The sequence below is a fragment of the Brassica napus genome, chromosome C1 (genome assembly GCF_020379485.1).
Source record: "Brassica napus cultivar Da-Ae chromosome C1, Da-Ae, whole genome shotgun sequence".
Lineage (NCBI taxonomy): Eukaryota > Viridiplantae > Streptophyta > Magnoliopsida > Brassicales > Brassicaceae > Brassica > Brassica napus.
Genome location: NC_063444.1, coordinates 24396277 through 24416342, shown reverse-complemented (window position 1 = coordinate 24416342; position 20066 = coordinate 24396277). Strand labels below are relative to the sequence as shown.

The following is a 20066-nucleotide window of genomic DNA, read 5'->3' as shown; positions in this document are numbered from 1 at the left end:
GCCTTTGAGACTGCCATAGAACTTTAGGGAACGTAAAACCTAGCTGGAGGATAGTCTAGCGAACTAAGTCTTAGGCGATTTTTCATGTCTCGATATATTGTTCCATAACTGTTCATCCAAATCTTGCAAACCTATCTAAACTCTCCAAAAAATGAGAAACGATTGCCACGCATACTTAGCTCGCTTCCCAAAAAAAAAAGAAAAAAAAGAAAGAACTAGAGACACGAACATCGTCTTAAAATGGATTCGTTCCTAGCAACTTTCTTAAAAACCGACATATTCCAAGTTGTCAACCTGAAAACCACCAAGTCGCAATCCTAGTGTCGTCTTCAAACCGACCCAGACTGTCGATCATTCTATTCCTCGGGAAAAAAGGGACGGAGTAGGTGCATATACTATACTCGTATACTCCCATAATACAAAAACATATTCAAACAATGCGATGTCTCGTCAAGATCAAGAAAACGCTTTCGACAAGAAAACGCTTTCGACAAAACAAACTCTCGCGACTAGATCTCGGTGAAATAACCTTTGGTAAAACTCCATGAGTGACTCAAAGAAACTTTCACCGAAGAATAAAAACAAAAGCGGAAACGTTTCTCAAAAATCTGCGGAAACATCGTTATTTTGACATCTCCATACGTCGAGTCAATTTACTAAATTCGTAAAAACCGGTCGCCCGTTACTTACGCAAAAAATTCTTTGTATAATCAGATCATGTCATACGAAGTAACTTTCAAAAGTAAACGTAACAAGTTTTACGAAAAAGTACCTTCCTTATAGTAAAACCCAAGCTCTATGATCCTACATTGGATGACCAATCTAAACTTTATTTCCTCGCACCACGATCTGAAAGGTCTCATTCTTTAGCCCTGCGACTAACTGGCATCCGCTCTCATTCCGCTTGGTCACTTCCGAGCAGGAAATCACCCCGCAACTGACTCTGCATGGGGCTCTGTATCGAGCTACTTAGGCTTTGTTTCCAAGGGAAACAACTTCCATACGAATAAAGGAAACATTATACGAAACTTTCATCGTATAAATTAACCCTAAAGTGGAAAAACGTTTCTACCACCATGGGCATATTCGGCCGATCAATCGCGATAAACGCCATTCGTCCCTCGCCCAATTACGCCTTTCCTTCGAAGCCGAACTGGGTTACAGCATCCCCTTTAAGGACGATTTTAACCGACTTGACCTTATTGATAGCACGAAAGGGTCATGGTCTAATCCTTTGGCAAGAACGTCCTTGGCTATAAAGCTGAGCACAGCCTTCATGCAAAACCAAAATAATTGAGCGACCACCGCTCCAATAACTTGACGGCTAAACGGTAATCCGCAATTTGTCTTGAAACGCCAAGTAACGATTACACAAACAATTATCGTATGACCCAAAAAGGGGAATCATACGGTAAATTCGTCATAACAAAACTCAGTCCTAACAACCAAACAGTTAATGGAAAGGTTCCACTTGTCAAAAATCGACCAAGTTCCATATACTACGATTCACTTTAAGCCCGCTGTGTTTTACTCGTAAAATGCGGCATGTAAGGAAAACTCGTAACAGAGCTCCTATAGCTATACGAAACACCCTCAAATAGACACAAAAGAAATCTCGGAAGGCCAACACCTCACAAAGCACGGTATAGGAGGATGCCTCTTTCCGGGGACAAATTTACGCGACCCCTTGGTCCTAACTCCTCGATCGCAAATCAAATCCAAACAGGAACAATAAATTTGGCTGCGAACATCCGTAGCCAAACCAGAATGTTTCTCAAACGCATGGCTAAGACTAAACCCTTGCAATATCGCGAAAACATCGTCAAGCCCGCAAACATTTCAAGCACGAAACGCGGCATACAAAAAAAAAAATCAATCTTCAGCATTGCGAGACGTCGCAGACGCCTGAAGAACCATTTTTCGACAAAACTTCCTTCCTCGATAAAGGCACCTTCTTGGAAGACCAAACAGTCATACATACTAAACATCTTCTCAAACACGTATTCTTCGCGAAGACTCAAAAACGCTAATATCTACCGATAAGTTTGTTGCTGATCACAACAAACTCTTAGCATCCTAAACAGACTTAGCCATCTCGTAGAGATAGCTCTCGTACACCCGACACAAGGGTAATAGCGCTATATAAAAAAAATACGAAATTTTGGTCAGCACTTTCGGGAGACTTAAAAATTATCCTCGAAGAGATGCTCGATTCCTACCATACAAGTCACGTAAGCCGAGAACATATCACGCACTTTAAAGCGGGTTGGAATCAGGTCGAAAACGATACGGGAAACGTAAGTCGAAGTAGTCATCGCACCCCCTAAAGTCGCGATTAGACCTAGGTCTTGCCCTAAACCCAGCGCACTGGTCTCTAACATCTCTAGGCATAGTATCAGACACCCTGATATGAGATCCCAAAATTTGTCTCTTGGCCAATATTCAAGAGATGAGCCAAGCTACATATGTCTTCCTGAGCATGCTAACTTATTCACACAGACCAAGCTGGTACCAGAGATCTACACAAAAGATGAGATCAATGAGATATTCTATGGAGTCTGTGGTGAACACGAGAGGAACAAAGAAGCTTTCCAGATTAAGCTTGATGGTGTCTACTATCCATTAAATGATAGTATCAGTTGGCTAACTACTTGCATGGAGGACATGAAGCAAGACATAACCAGAATTCAGAACGCGACTGACACCGCTCGACCTCCATCGATCGACCTCCATCGATTGACAGGCACCATCACACATCGATCGACAACCGCTTGACAGCATCGATCGATACCAATCCGCCACGCCCACATCCGATGAAGTCTCAACCAGATTTCCAAACCAGAGAAGAGATAGATCAGCTGGTATAAGGGATCTATAGAGCTCTGGAAACCACAGAGGAGAGGCTTGATGGGAGATGTGATGACATATATTTCCCAATGGATCTTAGCATTAGGGCTTTGACCTCTAAGGTTGAAGCTATACAAGGGGAGTTGGTGGCGATTCAGAGTTACATTGCCCGTCGACCAGAAGCAGCGCTATCGATCGACAGATGCAACAACACATCGATCGACATTCACAATCAAACATCGATCGACAGTGATAAAAACCGAGGCTGGCTAGTACAAAGGATGACATCGGACATGTCCAACACACCTTACCATAGAGAGGAGATCTCAGCTGACACTTACGCCGCACTTACCAGACATTAGTTCAACCTTGAGAGTCTTGGTGAAAGATTGCAGAGGGTTGAAAACACAACTGCAGCAATGAAAGATAAATGGCGCAGAGGGGATGAAGCAATGAGAGACTTCACTGGTACATGGTTCAACAAGCGCAAAGAACAGATGGATACTTGTTTTCCAGCAAGTCCTAGTTCTCAACATTACTAGCCAAAACACCTCCAAAGTCAAGCTAAATGACTATAACATAGCGCTGAGTGGGAGGCACCTACTACTAGGTAATATTTATTAAGTTTTTAATATACTATTTATGTTGGTTTTTATTTATTGCAGGTCATATAAAAAAAAAAAAGATCCGAGTAGACGATTGCTATCTGTATCGACCGACGCGAACCTGTCGACATCGATCGACATTGCTTTACCTGCATCGACCGATAACAACATCCTTACATCGGTCGACATTCATTCCGGTCTGGTATACCGTTCTTACTGGTTACATTGAGTCCTTACGATTAATTTCTAACCATAGCTCAGACTGAATTTACACTGGAGACAGTTTAGTTTAAGTCTGGGGGGAGGTTTACTGATATTTATTTACTTATTAGTCTTATTAAATGTTTTCAAATTAAGTTATTATTGAGTCAAGAAGGGGATTATGAACTTTTAGATTTTGCTAGATATCTAACCACTCTTTAGCACCATTCTAGACTTACTGATTGCAGATAGTACTAAAGATACTAAAGTGGATCAACTTGTCAACTATCCACTCTTGCTAAGATTGTTTTGAAGGAACCAAAGCTGACCTCCAACACTAAACTTGACACAACTGCTTGTCTTGGGGCTTGGTATGCATGAGATCAGATTCTTCAAACAAGTCTGGAACGTAAAGCCTTGTGTATATAGATTTATCACCATTTCTCTCTCTCTTTTCGAAATATAGATTATAGATTTTAAAAAAAATTATTATATATTTATTATTATAATAGATTTATTAGAAAATAATTCGAACAGGACTTGGTGGCTACAACCATTAAGGCTTGCTTCGTAAGAATTTCATAAGAAAAGGATTAGAACAGGACTTTGTGGCTACAACCATTAAGGCTTGCTTCACAAATAATCCTAGGATATAGGTCAAAAATAAGTGAACAGGACTTGGTGGCAACCACCATTAAGGCTTGATTCATGGAAGTCTGTCCAATCTTGGTCAATGATTTTGCATATAAGTAGATTTTGACCAAGAGAGAAAATTAGTAGAGAGAGAGCCTTCACTTTTATGTTTACCTGTAGGTCCAGATACTTGTTTGAGAATCCTTGAATCCTGTGATCGATACCCCCAAGGTAAAGCCTTCACTTTTATTTTATGCTAAGAAATGAGGTTGGTAGAGGAGAATGAAAGACAAGATTTGCTAAGTTGTTGGCTAGATGAATTTGGTTGTTAAGCTAAGATATGGTATAATGTGCTTTTGTGATTAGGATTTCTTAGATGTGGATTACGATATTGTAGAGGTGATGATTCTAAGTTTTAAATCATGTGAGTCCCTGCTGTTTTAAAACCTCCTTAAGAGAGACTACCTGTTTGTTTTGCTTGAGGTCAAGCAAAATGGTAAGTCTGGGGGAGTTGATAGACTATGGATTTGACTCATTTTTATCCATAGTTTATAGGTGTTTTCACTAATAATTATTATATTATAGAGTCTATTTATTATATTTATAAAATCACGAGTGTTTTGGAGATAAGTGATGATTTTGGAGCATTTTGGAGATATTTGGAGCAAGCACCCGAGATGACCATCGAGATCGACAATCGGTCGATATTGGAGAGGAATAATCGATCGATACGCTTGACTTGGTATCGATCGACAGCGAAGGTCGCAGAAAGCCCGTTTGGTCACTACCGACTTGAAGCCCAAGACTTCACCATTGTACAAGATTACCCCTGACGAGTTTTACCCTAATTATATAAGCTTTGCCGCCATGTTAGAGATAAAGTGTGCTTTCATTGTTTTACTATTTTCACAGCCAAGGTTTTTAGGATTTTGATAGATTGGAGAGAAGATCCAAAGTTATAATTTGTGATTGGAACTCCATTGATATCTATTTACTATTCTAATGAGGTTTTTATACTTAACTGCTGTTATGAATTGCTTAGCCATGTCTGAGTATTTCCATTTTTAGATTTAGGGTTTAAATAGGTTAGGAGGGATTAGGCCCAACTATAGATTGTTGAGTTGTGATAATCATCTATAGGATTGTTCATCAATGCATGTGTCTAGATTAGCTACCTAGAACCTGCCCTTGGATTGATTGATAAAAGTGAAAGCTTTATTCTCATCCTAAAAACATTCTAATAGAACTATGTTTCTTGCTATGAGCAAGGCGAGAGCTGATATAGTGAGCTTAGTAAGCCTTCATTCAACCTGCGCATAAAACTTGACTAGATCGCGTCGATCGATATCACACTTGAATAATCGATCGACGGTGCAAAAGGTTTATCGATCGATATCCCATTGGATCAATCGATCGACTCTTTCTATCGATCAATATAACGAGAGTTGAAATCATAGATCTAGTTAATAGACAAGTCAATACATGCGAAAGCTAATTGACTAGTTGATCAAAGTAGTTGAGCTTTACATTATCATGCATTCAACTCATTAGGCATCTGTTGGATTATAATCCCAATTTTCCTGAATAAAAACCCTAAGTCTAACTATTTCTTTTTTAAGCACCAAAACCCCAAACCTGCTATTGAACAAACACTTGTTCAATATAAAACTGCAATTTATATTTAAAACTCTAAAAACAATCTTACTTAACAAATCACATTAGAAATCATTAGGTTCCCTAGCTCCCTGTGAATTCGATCCCTAAGTACTACAACTCGACCTCTTACTTGAGATAGTATAAATCACTCCTTAGGGTAATTTGAGTGGTATCAGTAATTGTCATTAGGATTGTTCATTAATGTTTGTCTCTAGATTAGCTACCTAGAACCTGCCCTAGGATTGATAGATAAAAGTGAGAGCTTCATTCTCATCCTGAAAACATTGTAACTGAGCTAAGTTTCTTGCTATGAGTAAGGCGAGAGCTGATCTAGTAAGCTGAGTAAGCATTCATTCAACCCGCGCATAAAGCTTAACTAAAAGCGCGTCGATCGATATTATTATTGAATAATCGATCGGCAGAGCGAAAGGTGTATCGATCGATATCCCTATAGGATCATCGATCGACACTTTCTATTGGTCGACATACGATAGTTGAGATCATTAGATCTAGTTAGTAGACAAGTCCAAACATTGCAAACGCTGATGGACTTGTTGACTAAGTAGTTTAGCTTTACATTATCATGCATGCAACTCATTAGACACCTATAGGATTATAATCTCAAGTTTCCTGAATAAAAACCCTAAGTCTTAACTATTTCCTTTTTAAGCACCAAAACCTCAATCAACCTATTGAACAAATACTTGTTCAATAAAAAACTGCAATTTACATATAAAATCTCTGAAACCATCTAGCTTAACAAATCATATTAGATTTCTTAGGTTCCCTAGCTCCCTGTGAATTCGATCCCTAAGTACTACAACTCGACCCATTATTTGAGAGAGTATAAATCACTCCTTAGGGTAATTTGAGAGGTATCAATCACCTCTTGGTAAATCTTCCCAAAATATGGGTCAGTTGGATAAAGATCTGAGAAGAACCCGAAACCGGTACAGAAGTGTGAAGGACTGCTAAAAGAGAGTGGTGACGACTAGGAGCGTCCGCAACTCGATTAGATGCTCTGGATGTATGTTTAATCACGAATGTGAATTGTTGAAGATAAGAAACACATGAAGCATGTCGAAATGAAACTTTCCCTTGGTGCTTAAAGGTTTAAGTGCATCATGATCAGTATAAAGAAGAAGCTCTTTTAGAAAAAATAATGCCTCCAATGATTTATTGCCTGCACGATTGCATAAAATTCCATCTCATTGTGATATAACGGGAACGTGCACCAGCCAATTTTTTGCTATAGAAAGCTTTTGCCTGTCCCTTTTGACTATGTACCGCACCAATACCAGGTTTAGATGCATCAAAATGTAATTTGAAAAGCAGTGTGAAGTCTGGAAGGGCGAGAACCGGGGCCGTGCACACTTTATCTTTGATGATTGTGAATGCTTGTTCTGTCTCTAAAGTCCATACGAACTGACTGTAACGAATGCAACCGGATATAGGCGCCATTATACTACTGAATTGAGGGACAAATCGTCTATAAAACGAGGCCAACACATGAAAACGTCTAACTTGAGTAATTATAGTAGGGATTGGCCACGACTGGATTGCAAATATCTTTCTGAGGTCGACCGCCAGGCCCTGAGAGGATATGATATACCTGAGAAAATGCACTGTGGAGGAACCAAACTCGCACTCTTTCAGTGTCGCAAAGAACTTATCACGGCGTAGGACCGTCAACACCTCAGAAAGATGGCTAATATGTGATAGAAATCCCTCCCGGGAATCGACACTCGAAGGTTGGCGATGGGTAGGCTTTGATCGAAAACTCGACCAAATGAAGGTGGAATGGATGATGGATTGTAGTCGAAGATGGTGAGATGGTCTTCCGAGACTCATTTGCGGATGGATAAATCCCTTGTGTAGAAGTACCCTTGATCAAGAGAATAAACTTTGTTTTCGATCAAAGAACTAGTTGCTTACGGAGAATGAACTCCTAGTGTTACGAAGTTCCGAAGAACGACGGATTCAACAAATTTAAAACAGATTTTATTAAAGAGGTTGAATGAATAAAACATTACAATACTTGGCCTTTAACTAATAGGCTGTGGATAGAAATAAATATACTAGTCAAACCTAGAAACTATAAAACTCTTAAATCCATGAACACTTGACAAGAAATATTGACTTGACCAAAGACCATGACTTTTGACCGAATTTTGGAAATTGTGCTCGCAAAACTCTTTGGCTGGTCATGTCCTTTTGCACGGTCGACGGTTTCTGAATTGCCGTCAGATTGATATATTATTCAGCCATGACTTGTATTTTCTTGTTGAGTCTTTCTTCTTTGGACTGAAGTATGATCATAAGCACATTTTAAGTAAATCTTCAAGCCATGTCGTTTAATAACAGACCCCTAAGCCAAACCCTCAATTGATTTGTTTGTTGCTGAATAGGGTTTCATCAATATGATTGGAAGGGATGTGCTGAAGATGAGAATATCATCAAAAAACAACACAACAAACTTTATGATAAAGGGTCAAAGAGCTTGATTCATTACACACATGAAAGTGCTTGGTGCATTGGACAAACCAAAAGGCATGACATCTATACGATAAGACCCTCACGTTTCTTAAATGCTATCTTTCTTTCGAACCTTAAATAAACAATATAAATAAAATAGAGAAAACAGTTATGAAATTCCAAATTGAAACTGAAATTTTTTTGTAAGGATCTATGATCTTTTCGTAAAACAAAGGAAATGTGATAAAGACGAGTCCCAATAAAAACAAAAATATTCCAAAAAATTAACTGTTTAAATTTTCTTACGAGTTTTTCTTCGACATAGACTCTAATATTTAAAAAGAGCATATTTATTAGGGAAGACTAATTTGTTCTTTATTTTTGAAATATCCTCTTTACTTGGTTGAAGTCGAACTATTTTCACTTCCTTGACTTAATAGAAACAAAAGTATATATAGGTACGCATGACAAATGTATTATACGCTATCATATTTCATTTTCCTACACGAGTTAATGGGAGATTAGTTGACAAAAAGAGGAAACCCCATACATTATCTCGTTCTTGAAGTGGTGAATGCTCTCAATAATTATAATTATAATTATACTAATTTACATGTCTTTAAATTGGTTCTACAGAAATACCCATTTCTTTTGCTTGATGAAAAAATAAAACTAAAACAAAAAGATAACCAAACCCATTTTGATCCCCTTTCCCAGACACAAAAAGGGGGTATCCACTTTTGAGATCAAGTTTTGAGATACGTTCCAATTTGATTGAGCAAATCATCAAGACGAGGAATCAGAAGCGGTAACAAACAGTAATCTTGTTAATCACTCTACTGTCCACGCACATTCTCCACAAACTGTCCTTCTTAGGAATGATCAAGGCAGGTACCGCACAAGGAGATAAGCTCTCTGGAAACCCTTAGCGACGAGGTCCTCCACTTGCCTGCATAATTCTTCTTGTTCACTTGGCCTCCTATGGTAATGGGAAGATTAGGTAGCACTTTATCTAGTAGAAAGTCAATGCAATGTTGAATGCTGCCGGGATTTGTCCTTGTTGAAACAAGCCATCTGTTTGGTAATTAGAATCAATACCATGCCAACGTCATGCATGGCAGAAATAAATGGTGTCTTTTGGAAAAATAACAATGGATTTGTTGAGTTGATGGTTGCGTCTAGTGGAGAAGGTTTCAAGATGTGTTTGCGATTTGCAAAGGTAATATGTAAATGTTGAGGAAACCGGCATGAATGACGCGTCTATCAAACTCCCATAGCCATCCAAGGAGAAAGTGACAAGCATCCATGTTTGGCCGACAGAGAAGGCTACTAATGCACGTCGGGTTACGAAGAGGTCATGATTTTGTTGGAGCCATGCGATTTTGTAAGGGATCGGTGTGGCTCATCCTTTAGTTGGAATTTAGTAACAGCATCTGCAGCGATGATGTTCTCGCAGCTACTTGAATCGATCACGAAAGAGCCAAATTTTCAGTTAATCGTGTATCAAGATTGAAAAAGATTGTTACGTTGTGGAAATTGAGTTGCAGCATTTGGAGTAAGACACGAGCAGCGTACAACGAGGAGATGACCCATATCGGGATAAAGCTCTTTTTCATCGCCAGCTGGCTCTTCACCATAGATGGGGTCTTGATCATCTGGTCCTTCTTCAAAAAAGTAATCCACGACAATTCCTTGGGGACAAGTAGATTGGAGGTGACCAGCTTCAACGCATGAATAACATCGCAAACCTCCGTACGAGGTTGTTGAGTGGTGTAAATGGGCACAATTGCTGTCTCTGGTTTTAATGGAGTCGGCTGGCTGGTAATTTTTGGTGGTACTCGTATTTCAATCAATTATGACTGATTTACGACTATTAATTTTTGCGACATGATGATTTGCGACTACGTTCACCAGTCGCAAAACGTAAGTTTTTGACTGATTAGCTACCGATTATGTAGTCGAGAAATGCATTTTTTCTAGTAGTGATATCCTGCTGTACTCATCTTTAAAAGAGATTTATTTGACCGGAATGCATATCTTGAAGATATTGATTCCAGGGAAAGATATATGATAGTGTGTGGTTATACTCTTTTTCATCATCATGGTTTTTGTTCCACTGAGGGTCCGACTGGTGACCTTTTCGGGAACAAGTGGAACAATAGGGAAAAGAAATCAAAAGGAATGAATAGGAACAAATTAAAAGGAATAAATGCAGAGAAGGAATGAAACAAAATATTGCAATGAATGGTAACCACTAAAAGGAATAAGTATTTTTAATTGAAGTAATTTAAAAACTATTGTTTAAAAATATTTTAAATATAAATAAACTTTCTTGTCCATAGGTTTTGGTGTCTCTTCCTTCACATGTATCTTTCACGTGCACAGCAAACATGTGTTTTATTTTTCACAAGAAAAAACTATAATGTAATGCCTATTACATTGCATGTATCTAGAATTATTTGCAAACTTGTATTTATAAAGATACAAACCTATAGTCGACGAGAAGCATGTCTTTTATCAGTCCAGATTTGTTCAGCGATATGATCTCGCACAATCTTCATAGTCCCCCCCCCCCCCCCCCCCCCCCCCCCACATCAAATTCTTCGAAGTCAATATCTTTAATTTTGTTCCAACGAATAAAGTTGTGGAGCCCCATTGTTGCAAATATAACCTTTCTTTGCGTTGAGATATCATACTTTGGAAATTCATTTAAAACCCTCCATTTTTGTTTCCAAACACCGAATGTACGTTCAATAACTGAACGTAGTGACGCATGCCATCTGTTAAACATTTCCTTGCTGTTTTTTGGAGGTTCATTATTAAAAAAATCTTGGAGATGATATCGCGTACCTTCTATTCTTTCTTTTCGATATGGAGCTAGATAACCACGCCTATTTGCATAACCAGAATCTACAAGATAATATTTTCCTTTTGGAGGATGGGGAAACATTGGATCCTCTCGCATAGCGGTGTCCAGCACTCTAGAGTCATGTGTTGATCCTGCCATTCCAACGTAGCAATATGTAAATAACATATCATGATCACAAATTCCCAAAACATTAAGGCTTGCTGTTCCCTTCCGGTTCACAAAACGTAATACATCTCGACCTGGAGTCACCATTACTGGTACATGTGTTCCATCAAGAGCCCCGACAAAACCATTAAAATAAGGCGATACCGCTTGTCTCCATGTAAGCTATTCGATATTGCTTCAAACTCACGAGTTGTTCTTGGTCGTAGATAGTCAACTGCCAATTGTACCACTGCTCCAAGAACATAGTGAAATTTTCTGCATATAGTCTCTTGCGCATGACCAAATCTTAAACCAATGTCACGTTGAGTGTCGTTTTGGCCACACAAAATCAAGAAAATTGCAACGCTCTCATCCAATTTGATATTATTTGACTCTTGTAATCCATACTCCGTTTGAAGAACTTCGCATAAACGAATAAAGGCTTCTGAACTCATGCGGATAAGAGTACGACATGAAACTTCGTTATGGTAGATTTGGCCCCGTATCAACTTCCAACCATTTCCCCAATCTTTGTTCATTGGTTCTTTAAAAAAGTTTGTCTTGTAGTACTCTAATATAGGATGCATGTACCTTTGGAGAAACTCTTCTTCTTCCAATAATATTAGCTCCATCAACTCATCTTCATTTAAGTTTTGAATTCCACGTGAACGTAATTCTAGGATACGAAGTTCCTGCAAATATTTACATAGATATTATTATTTAGAGATAAAGAAAATAAACTCAAGTGCTCATAAATAAATTATTATCTGTATAAAAAGAAAACCTGCAATAAAGCTTCAAAGCACTAAAAAGAATATCTGTAAACACCAAAACCAAATTCTTAAAGTCAAAACTTATATAATAAAGTATTTCTAGAAAGCTTAGACGAGGCCATCATCATTGCTTTCATTAAGTAAATTGACAAAACTTGTTGGTTCTCTACGTGGCTCTTCCAATGCAGTGGAGTGCACACCAAGAAAACTCATGTAACCACCTCCAGTATTAGCTCCTATTGCAGTACTTCCACCCATTCCAACACTCTGAAAATGGTTTTGACTTGTCGTCAACAAATCAACCTGATTGCATGGACTCCCATGTCTGTCTGTGCCAAGTAAACTCTCCATATATTTGATCTTAATTTCTTCATTCTCCAATTTCACAAAGGCTTCACGTATATCAGCATCATTCTTTAACAATTTATTTGCTGCCCACCAAAATACCCCAAGCTGTTCTATTGGTAGCTTTTCTAGAACTGATGTTGCATCACCATATGTTATCTTTTGATTTTTTCTTGATCGTAGTTCTTCTCAAAATTCTTGCCGAGTATCTACGACACGCTGAAATCCACTCTCCACCTGTGTTTCAAAACTAGTTTTTCTTCTTGCAAGACGACGTGACGACATGCTTCGGATTGATCGGTTGCATCCTTGATCACTAGTAAGATCCACTATTGGTTCAGCAGTTTGAGTTTCTTGCAGTTGGTCCACCATTGTTATGCCATCAACATCTAAAGTAGGTTGAACTTGCTGGAGTTGTAGGCCAAGCATATGTGGTGAATAACGTTCATCTGGATCAACATCATGTTCACCAAAAATTTGATCCAACAAATCTTTAAATGGCAAAGGCTTCTTTTGCAAAACATGAACTAGTCTTCCTTTAGTTCCTCCATATTCCTGTGAATAATAAAAATTAGTATAAAACTAATATATTTAAAATAAAGTAATTATATATGATATACAGTAGAGAATTACCGCAATCCGATCACTCCACCAAGTTTCCACCATATCTATTTGTCCAGAAGATGGATCAACAACAACACCGGTGCGTTTTACCAATTGACCGTGAATATTCCAAAGTTTACGCAAGTAACCAATTTTGCTAGTTTCCCAAGAGATCTTTTCACCTATCAGCTCGAAGTATTTTTTTTCAATTCTTTTTCTTGCTGCCACATCTGGCATTCTACTACGGTAGTCATCAGCTTTTAGCTCCGCAATGACGAGTTCAAGCATAACTTCACAATTCTTATCCTTCCACAGATACTAAAGTATATATGTATTCTTATAATTAATTCACATGTTTCATAGTAATACAACAATGAATGGACATAATATTAGTCATAAGGAACACGCTGTAACCAGGGCCGGCTCAAAGAAAATGTTAATTTTCTGTATAGTTCAACTCACGTTAATAGAGATTTGCCATTTTTTTTATTTTCCATTTTGTTCCTTGCCAATATTGATAGGGAATATTTTTCTTCTATTATTCCCTAAATAAAGAGGAATGAAGAGGAATTGTATGTGTTCCTTATATATCAAATGTTACTTGTGAATGGTGAAAAAAAAAAGGAGTGAATAGGAATGCAGTGTTCCCTCTCATTCCATTCCTTCTTAGCGGTCACCATTCATACCCTGAGTTTTTTCGTAACAAGGTTTTAACGAGGCAACAAAGAACACACAAATGATAGACACCCTTAAAGAAAAGTGTTATGAATATTGTGGTGATGTCCTTTATGGAAAGTCATAGATATGCTTGTTCTCCAAGTTTTATTTATTCTCCTTGTTAGACTTTGTCTCAAAGCTATTATATATATATGTATATGGTTCATTATCAATGGAATTAGACACACTAATTCATTTCCTTCTCTTCTTACTTATAACAACTAGGTGTTGACACGCGCCTTGCGCGGAGTGAATAAACTAAAAGCGATTATAAATTTCAGTTAGTAGGTATTAAAGAGGTAAAAAGTCATACTGAAAATTAATACATGTTATATACCACAATGCCAAAACATTTGATATACGGATCAATGAAAAACAAACAATTTGAGCTTTCTGATAAACTGGACTATCCGATTTAAACAAAAATAATTAAATTAACAGCGATAGGCTTCTTAATAAATTAATATTTTAGAGCACCTGCATTGATGGTTTCTAAAGCTACTTGTAATAAATATAAAAATGAAATAAACTGAATAGTGAAGAGAGAGAATGTGAAATGAGAAAAAACATATGGTATTTGAGGTACTCCAACAAATATGCAGAGACTCTTTTGTCTACATGTCACTATAATTGCTTTAATTTTTTATTTTGTCATAAAGTTATATAGATAATGATATATTTATAAACATAATAATATTTAATTTGGCTAGGTACCCTTAAGAGTACCTCATCACTAATGGTGCTATTATAGTTTTGTACATTTTTAAACTGTTTCTCCGAGTTCTTAAGAATTGTGGTTGAAAAAAATTAATCTGAAAAATAATAATTTTCCAAAGAAGTGGGTCATTTGCGTCAGAAAATAAAAATATGGACTATTATTTTTTTTTTGACAAAGAAAAATATGGACTATTATTGCATATGGACCTCATGTAATTTAACGTTTTATACAAATTATTACTCATGATAAAGCCCTTGACGAACAAACTGAGTTCCACAAATTCAGTGAGTCTTTTTTTTGTCTTTCATAAGTCATGACTATTTTGGTTTTCCAGTTAGGTAATTTAACCCAAGGGTGTAAAACTATAATGTTTTCTTGGGTTCGTAATATTTTTTGGATGTTCGATTAAAGAATACAAAATCACAAAGGTAATACTGAACATAAAACATCGCTTTAGAAAAAAAAATCCGATTGGTTTTCGTTCATATATAGTAAACCAAACTAATTCTAACCTTTAAAACTAAATTAGTTAGTTCATATATATTAAACCATTGACGCAATTAAATCCTAAAAATCCCTACTTGTTCGCTTCCAATTCAAAATTTTGGAAAGCATTATATGCAATGTATCAAAAAATAGACAACAATATTGACCATTATATTTGACCATAAACTTAAGCGGATCACATTGATTAAATTGACTAATTATTTTTATGTCAACATTTATGATGATTTCTTAATCAAAAAGTATTGGTGCTTAATTTAAGGGATTGCATGCAACTTGAAATGAATTTCTGTTTTGAACGTATTGGACAATCAGTCAAGATTTCGTTTACAATATAAATCTTATAGTCCCAAATGACATGTTCTTTATACGCCATATAACTCCTAACTTAGTGAGTCACATATCAAATAAAACGAAAAAAGAGTATGTTATTATTAAATTATGAAAGTCTAGATATTAATCTATATTGATATGTGATTCATATATGTGTCATAATTAAATTGACACTATATAAAAGTAATAAAACAAAGACACGACACATTATCCACATTCACATAATACATGCTATGTAGGAAGATCACATAATACATGTTATGTAGAAACACCTAGGGGTTATCCACATTCACATAATACATGCTATGTAGGAAGATCACATAATACATGTTATGTAGGAACACCTAAGGGGTGTATTCAGTATAAAATTTGAGGTGATTTGATTTTTAATGAAGTTTTAGATAATTTTAAAGAATTGCAGAGAATAAAATGATTTTTGTTAAACCACTTTAGAATATCACCTAAAACCATGAGATTTGAGTTTTAATTTTTTTAACTAAGAAACTCCACCCGAACACTCTAAAATCACTTGAAAACTTTAAAACTCCACAACTTAAAATATTTTCAATAACAGTGGATTTCATAATACTTTATAAAATATCAAGTTCAATAACACTGGATTTTAAATGAGTTTTTAAAATTCGTGTTTCAATAACAGTGAATTTGTCATTTTGACACAAATAACTTAAAACTCTCAATTGAATACACTTCCTAGAGTTATTTATTTTAGGATAAAGCCTCTCTCTCTGGAGAGAGAAAAATCTCTCTGCACCTCTTACCCATCAAAAATCATTCAGAGGGGGGAGAGATTAATTAGAGGCTTTTTTGTTTGTATTATATTCGATCTTTGATCGATCTTTGATCGATCTTTTTATTCCGTTAGCGGACCTTTCGTTTCGATCTCTAGATTGATCTTGTTTTTCCTGTTAGCGGATTTCTCTTCCCTTGGGGATTTTGGAGTGTCTCAATCTCAATTTCAAAGTGGATCTTCATGTTCTATCTTTCTTTGATTTGGGATTGATTAATAATCTATCTATCTATCTTCACCTTGTCCTCTGGTTCTTAGTTTTTAAATCCCGTTTGATATTGAGAAAGGATTGTTTTTTCTCTGGTTATTCTCGGGGCCGGAATTTGAAAAGAATCAATCTTTATCTTCTGATAAAATTGGCTGGTTGGCCTTTGGGCAGAGTATCTTATCAGATCTGGTCCTTGAGTTATTTGATTTAGCAAGAGAATTTTGGAAGACTCAGTAGAGTTGAAGCTTTTCATATAGAAAAGTGTTTTAACGAAGTTTTTTTCAAAAATTCTTCTCAGAAGCTTGTCACCGTTTTACACATCTGGAGAAAAACATGAAATTTTTTAGTATCTATGGTTATTGGAGGGGGAAGGTTACGATGCAATTGGACTAAGCTGGTGAATCCTTGCCATGTTTCAGAATTTTTTTTTTTCTTTTTTTTTTTTGTTTTTGCTTCTAGTCGGAGAAGAAGAGCGGCGACCATAGCATTATATAATATAATTATTTTGTATATAGTTATATACATAATATAATTATTTTTTTTGACACACAGTACGACCATATCAACTATATACTATAATTATTTTGTATATATTTATATAACTATATAATTTAGTTTATATATGTGCGGCTTATGTAGACATTGTAAACATGTTTTAGAAACATAACCATGATAAAGAATCGTTGAGGCATCTAACGATTACAAATGTCTCCTAACGTTGGTCTATAACAATGGCAATACATATAATTATGCCGGTGAAAATAGGGTTATTAGTTAAAAGTGCGAGAAGAATTCTTGTAATGACACGAATGAAATGACATTTTGGTTAATAACACATGAGGATAAGATTAGTTTGTAGGAATGCTCATCTTTTAATAAAAAGGAAATATGGATAAAATTGGCTTATTGGAAGGATTTGAGAGAGTATCAAATTTTCATATTATATTTAGAATTTATAAAAATGATATAAAATTCAAGTTTATTGATCTAATCATTTATATAGCTTTTCAAAATATCACCTCCTGTGGTAGTATATGAATTTTAAATAGACTATTCAGTTCTTTTTATTTGATCACCAAATAAATTACTGAAAGAAGAAAATACAAATAATACATGGATTAATTCTTAAGTTATTATATATTTTATAAAATAATATATGTATATATATATATAATTAAAATAATATTTTAAAGGATAAATATTATTTAAATAATCTCTTAATGTTAAAATGTAACTTTAAATGACTTTAAAGTTTAGAACAGTAATTTTACAAAACTACTCAATTTTCATATTTCATTGAATTTATTATGTATTCAAATTCTCAACTCCCTGGTCCAAATAATTAATGCTAAGTTCTCATATTTAGATCTCCTTTTGTTATTAAATTCATATATGTTACCAAATTTAGGTAAACTAGTTACATAATGCATTTGCAAAAAGTCGTTTTATGTAAGAAAATCGGTCAAAGAAATAAAAGTAATAAAGACCATATCTTCTTTTTTTTTGTCAGACTAAAGACCATTTCTTTTTGAACATAATTAACACCATATTTTCCTTATGTGTTTATATATTCATACATTCTTCTTAATCATATATGCACATAAGAAAAAGTTTAATAAATATGAATATGAAGAAATGCATTTTATTGATGATGATGGTATCAATAATAATTGTGACCATGGAAAGAAAAGTAGAAGGAAATTCATGCATGGATAAATGTTTGTTCTTGTGCGGATTTTTCTTTCAAGATCCAGTAGCATGTGGAGACAAATGTGAGCTCGAATGCCATCCACCTCTTTCATCTCAATCATCACAGTAATGGCCTCTTCCCTTATTCTATTGAGTTTGATTACCTCTTTGTTGTGTGTTGGTCAGTTCATGTTTAAAATTTTTTTTTCTTTGTCTAATTGTTCAGAATTATTTATTGTTAAACTATTATGATTGTTTTTAAGCGATTGAAAGAGAAAAAGTTATTATTGTTTTTAAGAGATTTTTCTATCTCTCAGTTTTGAAAATTCAACATATATGCTACATGTATAACAGTCATGAATGTTTTTTTTTGTGTTTTTACGCAATCATTACTCATCAACATGTAAATATAAATACAAACTTAAATAGTTGCATTTAATAACCATACAAATATGCATATATTTTATTATGTTGGGTCATGTGTGCATAGAAAAGCTGACATCTTTTATATGGGGAAATTGCAGGATGGAGACTATAGGAATGAGAAACATAAGAGGATAAATATATCAAGCAAATAATTATGATATTTGTAAGAACGTTTTTTATTTACGCTCGCTATGTTCCTAACTCTATACACACATGAATGTTCAAAAAAAAAAAAAAACTCTATACATTAATAAAAGGACAGTGTGGTGATAATGGATCTCAAAAAATAAATCATTGCCTACCAAAATATTAAACATTTAACTAATAATCTTTAAAAAAAAATTTTGTGGTCCCCATTAGTATTGTTTAGGTGGTGTTATTCAATGATGTATTTTAATTGAGTATAAATAAATTCCCTATTTTCCGAATGATGATTATAAATTATATTTTAAAATTAATGCTATTCAATGAATGATTTAAATCTGGTTTTTTAAATCTAGTGTTATTCAACTTTTAAAGATTTTAATTTTTTTTTTTATGTTTTGGATTGATTTCAAATGATTGTTTATGGAATCTCATGAATAAATGATTGAATTTAAAATCCAATGCATACTGCAAAGATTTTAGAATCCTTCAACTTAAATTTATCTTACAATTTTAAAATTTGATAGATTACCTATAATTAATAATTGATTTTAAATCACTGGTATTTGCATTGCATAACCGTTAAAAATTATAATTTAATATATATACACATAACAAAACCATAGTTATAATATTCTGTATATATTATGTAATACTACAAATCGTATCCATTTATTCATTTCATCTTCATCTTTCTCTTTCTTCTTTTGCTTATTTTTTTCTTCTCCCTCATATTTTATTTAATCTATGCTTTCAATATAAATAGGATTAACTGAAAAATATATGAAAAACATACACATATTTTGCATATGATATATTTTAAAAAACAGACATGAATTTTTCACAAATCTATACTATACCCTCCTCTTCCTACTCTTAACATTGCATTGTTGATATGAATTCCTATTCTTTCTTTTTCCCCTACTCCTAATATTTTATTGTTGAATTTGATTCAGATTATCGGTACTATTTATTTAATAAAAGAGTATACTGTATTACATATGTATTAGCTTGTTTGTCATCCTCACATCCACATGACTCAAAGGATGTCAAATTGTCTCATTTATTGGATGTCACTGTTAAATAGCTATATTTTTCATTTTTAAGTCTTTTATGAATATAGAGTAAAATTACCCATATTGTTATCGATTAAGGGCACTAAAAAAACCCCACGATGGTTACAACAGGCTTAGTAGAGGCCAGATTATACTTTAACAAGAAGAAGTTAACATCAATAATTTTCATGTGTTTTTCTGGATCCTTCACATCTTCATGTGGCGCTTTTGGGAAAGAAGAAATCTCCTCCACATGTTTCACTATCGCGTTTATCAATATTTCTTCCCAGAGACTTCATCGCTGTCAAAGAAA

At 35.0% G+C, this 20066-nt stretch overlaps 1 long non-coding RNA gene and 1 pseudogene across 1 annotated transcript; one reads left to right on the top strand and one right to left on the bottom strand.

Moving 5' to 3' along the window:
* Positions 1–11126: 11126 nt before the first annotated feature.
* Positions 11127–13463, bottom strand: LOC106373558 (annotated as a pseudogene).
* A 1271-nt stretch (positions 13464–14734) lies between these two features.
* On the top strand, positions 14735–18831 carry LOC111202319. The gene is made up of 2 exons (XR_002655283.2): positions 14735–18254; positions 18653–18831. It is a non-coding gene; the product is annotated as an uncharacterized LOC111202319 (long non-coding RNA).
* Positions 18832–20066: the final 1235 nt, after the last annotated feature.